At 34.1% G+C, this 8,601-nt stretch overlaps 1 pseudogene; it reads left to right on the top strand.

The window, feature by feature from the left end:
* Positions 1–985: 985 nt before the first annotated feature.
* Positions 986–1,666, top strand: LOC111784134 (uncharacterized; annotated as a pseudogene).
* Positions 1,667–8,601: the final 6,935 nt, after the last annotated feature.

Below are 8,601 nucleotides of genomic sequence, written 5' to 3'. Positions count from 1 at the left end.
ACATATGGGATTCTATGAAGCAAAAATATGAAGGTTCGACACGGGTAAAGTGTGCACATTTGCAAGCTATTCGAAAGGAGTTTGAAATGCTTCAGATGAAGGTAGGAGAATCTGTAAATGAGTATTTTGCTCGGACCCTTAGCATAGCCAACAAGATGAAAATAAATGGTGAGAACAAATGAGATGTTGAAGTAGTTGAAAAGATTCTGAGATCTATATAACTCCCAAGTTTGATTATATTGTGTATTCCATTGAGGAGTCCAAGGATACAACCATTTTAACCATTGATGAGTTGCAAAGCAGTCTACTTGTGCATGAACAATGCATGAGTTCTCGTGTTGAAGAAGAACATGCTTTGAAGATCACTCATGGTGAACAATCTGGAGGAAGGGGTCAAGGTCGTGGAAGCTTTAGAGGTAGAGGAAGGGGATGAGGCAGACAAATCTTCAACAAGGCCACATTGGAGTGCTATAATTGTCACAAGCTGGGACATTTTCAATGGGAATGTCAAAGCAAAGAGGAGGAAAGCTATGTAGAGACTCAATAAGAGATGTTGCTGATGACGTACGTAAATATGAATAAGGCCAATAGAGAAGATATGTGGTTCCTTGACTCGGGATGTATCAATCATATGTGTGGGAAGAAGGAATATTTTTCAGATTTTGATGAAAGTTTCAGAGATTTAGTGAAGCTGGGCAACAACTCAAGCATGGATGTAATGGGAAAGGGTAATGTACGGCTGCAAGTGAATGGAATCATATTGATAATCACAGGAGTGTTCTATGTGCCAGAGCTAAAGAACAATCTGCTGAGTATTGGGAAATTGCAAGCAAAGGGGCTTAGCATTTTGTTTCAAAATGGAACGTGCAAGGCGTTTCATCTTGAGAGACGCTTAATCATGGAGACAAAGATGTCTTTGTATCGAATGTTCGTATTGCATGCTATATCTCAACCTGTAGCAACCGTTCAAACTCAATTGAAACTTATGGGGAGTAGTGTTTCAAGGTCTCCGTCGTACACTCCTCGCTCCAAGTCCTATCGCCATGGTCGGAGAAGCAGAAGGGACCCAAGTCCTTCCCCTATCATTCCACTACTTGTTCCAGGAGAAGTAGGTCTTCCTCATTATCTTCTTTCCCCAAATCGTCTAGTTCTAGTCCTAGTCGTGCATCCATTGATCAGAAACATTCCATAGAGAATCTTAAGAAAGAGAAAGAAGAGAAGAAAAGGCGTGAAGCAGAGTTGAAGAAGTTAGAGAAAGATGCAGCTAGAAGGATGAAAGAATTAATTCAGAAAAATTTTGAAGAAAGGCTAAACTCTAAAGAGACTAAATTAGAAATACGGAGACGAACAGAGGAAGGTCGCAATAAGTTGTTTCATGATGTTGATGTGCAGCTTGAGAAAGAGAGAAGCTGCTCTTATTGCTGCAAGACAAAAAGACGAACACGCACGGAAAGAGAGAGAAGAGCTAGATAAAATGCTAGAAGAGAATAGGAGAAGGATAGAAGAAGCTCAGCGACGATTAGCTCTGGAGCTGCAGCGGAAAGAAGAAGAACGATATCATGAGCTTGAGATGATTCAGAGACAAAAATAGGAGGCAACTCAGAGAACTAAGCTAGATGATAAGAGTTTGAGTTGTGTTTTGTTGGAAGTTAGTAATGAGTCATAAGCTTACAGACTCTATGATATAGAAGCGTCAAATGAAAATACAGCAGAAGAAAATATTTCCTCTAGCTCTTTGGCTAAAGCAAGCTCTCCTAGCTCGAATAAGGCAATGAATAGGAGACCACTAGTATTGATTGCAAAAGATTTTTGTGAAGAAGATGATGAAGCTCACTCGGCCATGTTTACCACTACTTATCCTCTAAACTTTGTAAACTTTGAAGACACATTGATTTAAAGACGCATCGAAGAGGAGAAATGGAGGAAAGCCATGGATCTAGGAATGGAAGCCATAAACAGAAATGGCACATGGGAATTGATGAAATTACTGTGGAAGTCTGGTGGAAGTCTGTTATGAGGTCTTAGATATAAACTGATTCCTACTTGTGTTCAAGTTTGTTATGAGATCGTAGATATAAACTGATTACTATTTGTGTTCAATTTAAGAGAGGAATTGTGATTTGATTGAGTTATTTCGATTAGATTTGATTTAGTTATTTGAATTAGATTTGATTTAGTCATAACAGATTTAGTCTATCGTATCATTTGTTTTTGATGTATTCTGCAACGCTATATAATAGCCAATTTAATTCTTCAATAGAACGTGAGATTTCTCCCTCTAATCTTTTCAGTTTTCTGTTCTTAACAAGAATATGGTTGGATTATACTTAAAAAAAACGAAATTAAATCAATTAATAATTTTGGTTTCATTTTATTTGATTGGAGTCTTTCCAAATTTATAAACATTTTTAATTAAATTGGGATATTAGAAATTGTTCATAAAAAATAATACAAAATAATTATAATCTATTAATCAATTTTCTTAAAAAAGACATGCCTTGTATTAAATTAAGGAATAAGTTATATAGGACAAACTAGGTAAGATATGTAAATTATTAAAAGGACTAGGGAGTATTAATTATATTTTTATATAAATAGAAACTCTCATTTGACTTTTCAACTAATTTTTAAGACTTGTAAGAATAAAAAAAAAAAAAAAAAAAGAGGTTAACTAACATTTTAAATGGTCCCTATCATCCCAGTCATTTGGAGTTGATTGTTTCTTTGAATCCTTAATAAAATCCATTCAAATGCCAATGTTAACTATTCAAACTTCAACCCATAAACTAATTTTTCAACTCAATGAATAAACAAACTCACTCAAAAATTATTTCCTCACATCCCATTGTGTATTCATTTGATTTTTCTCCTTCACAAACTCGAGGATTGGCGCCTACTCGTGTTCTAATGTCACCTACTTTCTTAATCTATTGTCCATCGTCTAAAGACCTCATTGCTATAGATCTGGTGAAGGTTGAGGTAGTAATAGGTTGGTCTTGTCCAACCATGGTGCTGAAGTGAGGAGTTTAACTACAAGAAACCATGAATACAATAGCTTACGAAAAATGCTATTATAGACTTTTTATAGTTTTTTTCGTACGTCGTAACAACCCATGTTATTAAAAGTCTGGGACATTTTATAGCGTTTTTTTGTAGCTATAATAAATGCTATAATAAAGTATGAAGTTGATTATATAGCGTTTTTATTAATGCTATTATGTGTTTAACATAACTAAAATATTGTGTTATCTTTTAACTTATAATTACATTTTTTTAATGCTATAATATAACATTTATAACTTTAATATTAGGTTATAATAAAGTTATTTAATCATTTATAATAATTATAATTTTTTTTTTCGTCAAAATTTGTTTTAATATTTAAATATCATTGAATTAATTATATTGTAATAAAATTTAATCCAAGTACTCATCTTTAACTAAACCCACATGAAATACATAACACTTTAATTCATAATTGAAATTTTATAATCTATTTACGTTATTCAAATGATACAAGATAAAGTATTCTCCACGCATTGTTGTTCAATGAATGAGAATCGCTATTATGTCAAGACTTTGCATTGTAAGTCTTCTATCATCTTTGCTGGTGGAGTACTCTTACAAATTTTTCAGCTGACATATTAAAACAACATTTTATAAGATAATTGAACAAAAAAATAAGTAAAATAAAAATAAGAAATAAGATTTCACTATTACTTATAACCACTCAAATCCTAAGGAGAAAAAGGAAAGTTTTAACCCAATTTAGCCTTAAAATCCTACCAAAAAAAATAATTATAAAGAAAAAAAATGAAATCTAAACTTGAGAGTTCTCCAAATTTCACATGGAGACATTGAGATGTATGTATAATCATTAAATAGAGAGGAACTTGCTATATAAGTTCAAATTCAAAAATCAAAATTCTTCCAAACTAGAAAGAGATTATCAAATCTCACTTCATCCACAGTCACCTTCAAACCATAATAACAAAATTTACATCATTCAAATGAAGATCAAACTTAGAATCAAAGGATCTATGCACTTCTACATCTTCTTCCGCAAAAACCACTTTAAAATTCAAAACCATCATAAATAGAGAAGAGTATTAGAGGAAGTGATGTAAATCCATAGTTGAACATCAAGAATCTAAAATACAGCAACCAATTAAACTTACCTAAATTTTTGGAGGCTCCTGAAATCTCGAAAACCTCTTCCTTCAAGTCACTGTTGCGTTGCTCATCTTCATCTCTTTAACCTTCTGAGAGAGGATAATTAGTAATAGAGAAGTAGATTGAAAAAATGAAAGAAGAATTTTGATGTGGGAGGAGGGAAAGAAGTTGTGAAATGAAATGGACAAAAATGAAAAGATAGAAGGGGAGAGAAATGAAAATTGTAGGGGGAGTTAAAAAAATTGTACAACACAAAATACAGCGCATGATGTTAAATTTTTCATAGCTTTTAGTTCAAATGTTATATTTAAAAGCTACAAATGTATTCTTTTTTGCGGCGACAAAGGCATGTAATGGTGAGACAAGAAAAAAATAGTTGAGACTTATATAGTGCAGACTAGTAGTGAGATATTAGAAATTTTTTGTAACAAGTGTTTGAAGTGATCTCATTTTTCACCTATTCTCTCAAGGAACTTGTTTACAATTACTCAATATCCAAGAAATGTAAGAATGAGAAAATAGAGAAACACTTTCGTCTATTCCTTGACCTCAACCTATTCGCAGAACAACTAACCCTATATGCACAGTATAAGAACAAATTATTAACATTAAAACCAAAACAAATATATGATGAGAGCACTCATTGTGACTGCAGTCTACTTTAACAAATGGTAAGTTGCAAAGATTAAATCAAGAAGGAAACAAAGGATTAAAAGTCTTCTCTGTAATTGATAAGAGTCTTTTAATTAAAATTTTGTCATTAGATAAATATTTTTCAAAGTGAATTAAGACAATGATGAATTTGAAGTAGAATCACTCCACACGTGTGAGAGATAATAAATGACTAAAAAGATAAAATGTCCCAAGAGCAAAAAGAAATGAAAAGAGGAAGAAGGCATACATTAACATTTTTCACCTGTACTCATTCTCACACAATCAACTAATGTAATGGAAAGAGGAAGCAAAATGTGGGTATGTGCAAAAGCATATTTGAATCCTTGTGAAGGTAATGGAAATCCGCTTGTTGTGCAACTTTACAACTTTGTTATTGAAAAATTGGGCACATTTTTTCAATCTCCAACTTGACATACAGCCTATAGAAGACATTGTCACACTACCAAAAGTCCAAATTTCCTCACTCCGGACTTGTATAGTCCCAACAATCTTACTTAATATTCCACACAACACTCTTTCCTTTCCAACTAAATTGCATCGCATCCCCACTTAAAATTTAAGTCTCCAATATTATTATGATTATCCACTTTAATCATTCATATCTTATCAATTTCTCACTCTCAATCATTTCCCTTCCACCCTTCTTCATTACTCGAAGCAACTCTCAGTTGCTTAATCGCTCAATTATGGTAATTTAAAATTTGTTCTAGACGTTAAAAATATAGTGTTGTATCCTTGTTATATTAATTTGTCTTATATCTATATCTATGCTTCTCATCCAAATAGCCAATAACATAATGAGCTAATGGTTATGATTTCCCCTTCACCCCTTCCTTCCTTATCGCAACCACATATGCCCTCCTAACATTGAAGTGAAAGCTATTCTGCAACAATGGTTCTCCTGTATTTAAATGACCCTAACTTTATTTTACATAACTAAAGAATCAAATTCAAGAGTGATGCATCAAAAGCAAAAGTCCCTGCCTAGTCTATCAGCAACCACTCAGGCCATTTCAATTACTAAGCTTCTAAACTAAACAACAACAGAAGAAAAAAAAAAGTTGATTAAAATACAAAATCTTTTATGAGGGGAGCCGTACCATGCGTCGGTCAGGAAAAAAATAGGATGGGCACATCTTGTTTCCACCGGTAATCCTATTTCAAAGCCTTCTTCGACATGATTACGCAACCTAGGTCATCATATCTGTTTTTCTTCCCCTCCATCGAACGAGAAGCCAGCTCTTCTACATCTCATCCAGTTCATTCTGGTTGTACGATTGTGATAGCAGGGCCGCCCAATCCCAATCCTCCGTGTTCCGGTCATGATCCTCGCCGCCGCCCCTACCGCCATTGTTGTGGTTGTTGTCGATGACTTCCAACAGCCAAATGAGGGAAATGGGTGCGTTTGAAACTGTCAATGGAAAGAAAGGAAATAGCCCAGGAGAGATGGATCTAGGGCTATGAGAAAAGAAAGAACCGAAGAAATGAGCTAGAAGAGATGGAAACGAAAAAGAAAAGAAATGAGAAAGAAATGAGAGAGAAGAGATGGATCTAGAGCTAATAGAAAGTGTTAGTGAAAGAGTGAGTTATTGAATGATTGATGAGAAGATTGAATTTTGAAGAGCAAGAATGCTCTATATATACACAGGGAATAGAAAGAGATATCTAGAAAATCTACCTAGAAATCAGAAAATCTACCGGTAAACAAATCAAAACAAAATCTAATCAAATCAAGAGTAAATCAAATAAAAAACAAATCGACTCCTAACCATCAGAAGATTTAATCAAATACAGCAATCTAAATACGTAATCTTTAACACTCCTCCTGGTTTAGATGCTGCAAACTCCAAGCTTTTTTCTGAAATCTTCAAACTTGCTAAGTGGCAGAGGTTTTGACATGGAAATCAACCCAAGGGAAAGTATGGAACGGATTACCTTGATGATCAAGATCAAGAGTAAAGAAAGCTCGTTTCTAAACTCGTGATTCGAATCACTCCACAAGAGGTTTGATCAATACCACTTGAATGACTCTACATGCAAGTTCTAAACACAAGAATTTGCAAAGAAAGTTTAGCTCTCAACAAAGCTAAAATAGAAATTCTATTCTCAATTCCAAAATCTCATGTCTAATCAAAGAAAAGAAGGCTTTATATAGCCTTTACAAACCGTAACCTATGTGATACATAACTCCAAAATTAAATGGGCTAGTAAATGAGAAATACCCATAACCTCCATATTAAAATGGCTGGTTAATGGTGGAATATAGTAACGTATGTGGGTTACAATATAACCTTAACTCCTATATTTAAAACTAGCTTAAATATGAAAACAAATAGTTAAACTATAATTAAATAATGCAAATAATAAAATGGGCTTATTAGTCATCCTTGGACTATTGATAAATTCAGCGGAGTTCATTAAATGCAACTTAAAGTGCATTTAATTCATCTCTGTCTTGAAGCTCAACTTTGCATAACATATAAGGGAGGTCACCAACGTCTTCTAGAATTTCCTTTGATGAGCTCACCATAGCTTGAATATAACTGTATAAGGTTTGTTGTAGCTTCTTGGCTCTCGTCCTTGTAATTGGACCTTGAGGTATGGAAATTCCTTGGTCGTTGTTCATATCATTCTCCCCCTCTTGAGAAGGATTCGTCCTCGAATCCAAGCCATCACCTACATCAAAAGGACTCAAATCAACAACATTAAAAGTTGCACTAACACCGTACTTACCTGGTAAATCAATTTTATAAGCATTGTCATTGATGCGCTCAAGAACTTGAAAAGGTCCATCTCCTCGTGGTAAAAGCTTAGATTTTCTTTGAGTAGGAAATCTTTCTTTTCGAAAATGCACCCAAACCCAATCTCCTGGCTTGAAGATGACAATCTTACGTCCTTTATTAATTCGGGTGGCAACCTTGGAATTTTGTTTCTCAATTTGTTCTTTTACTTGCTTGTGCAATTTATGAACAAACTCAACCTTGGTATTTGCATCAAAATTCACAAATTCTTTTGACGGTATAGGTAACAAGTCAGTGGGGGTTAAAGGATTAAAGCCATAAACAATTTCAAAAGGTGTGCATTTAGTAGTGCTATGAACAACCCTATTATATGCAAATTCTATAAATAGCAAACAATCCTCCCAAGTCTTAAGATTCTTATCAATAATAGCCCTAAGCATAGTAGTCATGGTTCGGTTAACAACTTCAGTTTGTCCATCCGTTTGAGGATGACAAGTAGTTGAATATACGAGCTTAGTTCCTAACTTACCCCATAAAACACGCCAAAAGTGGCTTAAAAATTTGACATCACGATCACTAACGATGCTTTTAGGAATGCCATGCAATCGTACAACTTCCCTAAAGAACAGGTCTGCAATATGTTTTGCATCATCAGTTTTGTGACAAGGAATAAAATGAGCCATTTTACTAAATCGATCAACCACAACAAAGATGCTATCATAACCTTTCCTAGTCCTAGGTAAACCTAAAACAAAATCCATTGATATATCAATCCAAGGACCATTAGGAACTGGTAATGGGGAGTATAAACCATGTGGTTGAAGCCTAGACTTAGCTTGTTTACATGCTATGCAACGAGCACAAACTTTATGAACATCATGTCTCATTTTAGGCCAAAAAAAATGTTCAGACAGCATATCATAAGTTTTAGAAACTCCATGGTGTGCCATTAAACCACCTCCATGAGCTTCCCTCACAAGTAGCTCACGTATGGAACAAGATGGTATGCAAA

This window comes from Cucurbita pepo, chromosome 6 (assembly GCF_057944985.1).
Source record: "Cucurbita pepo subsp. pepo isolate OVF chromosome 6, ASM5794498v1, whole genome shotgun sequence".
NCBI classification, from domain to species: Eukaryota; Viridiplantae; Streptophyta; class Magnoliopsida; order Cucurbitales; family Cucurbitaceae; genus Cucurbita; species Cucurbita pepo.
The sequence above is the reverse complement of the archived record's forward strand: the minus strand, read 5'-3'. Positions and strand labels throughout refer to the sequence as shown.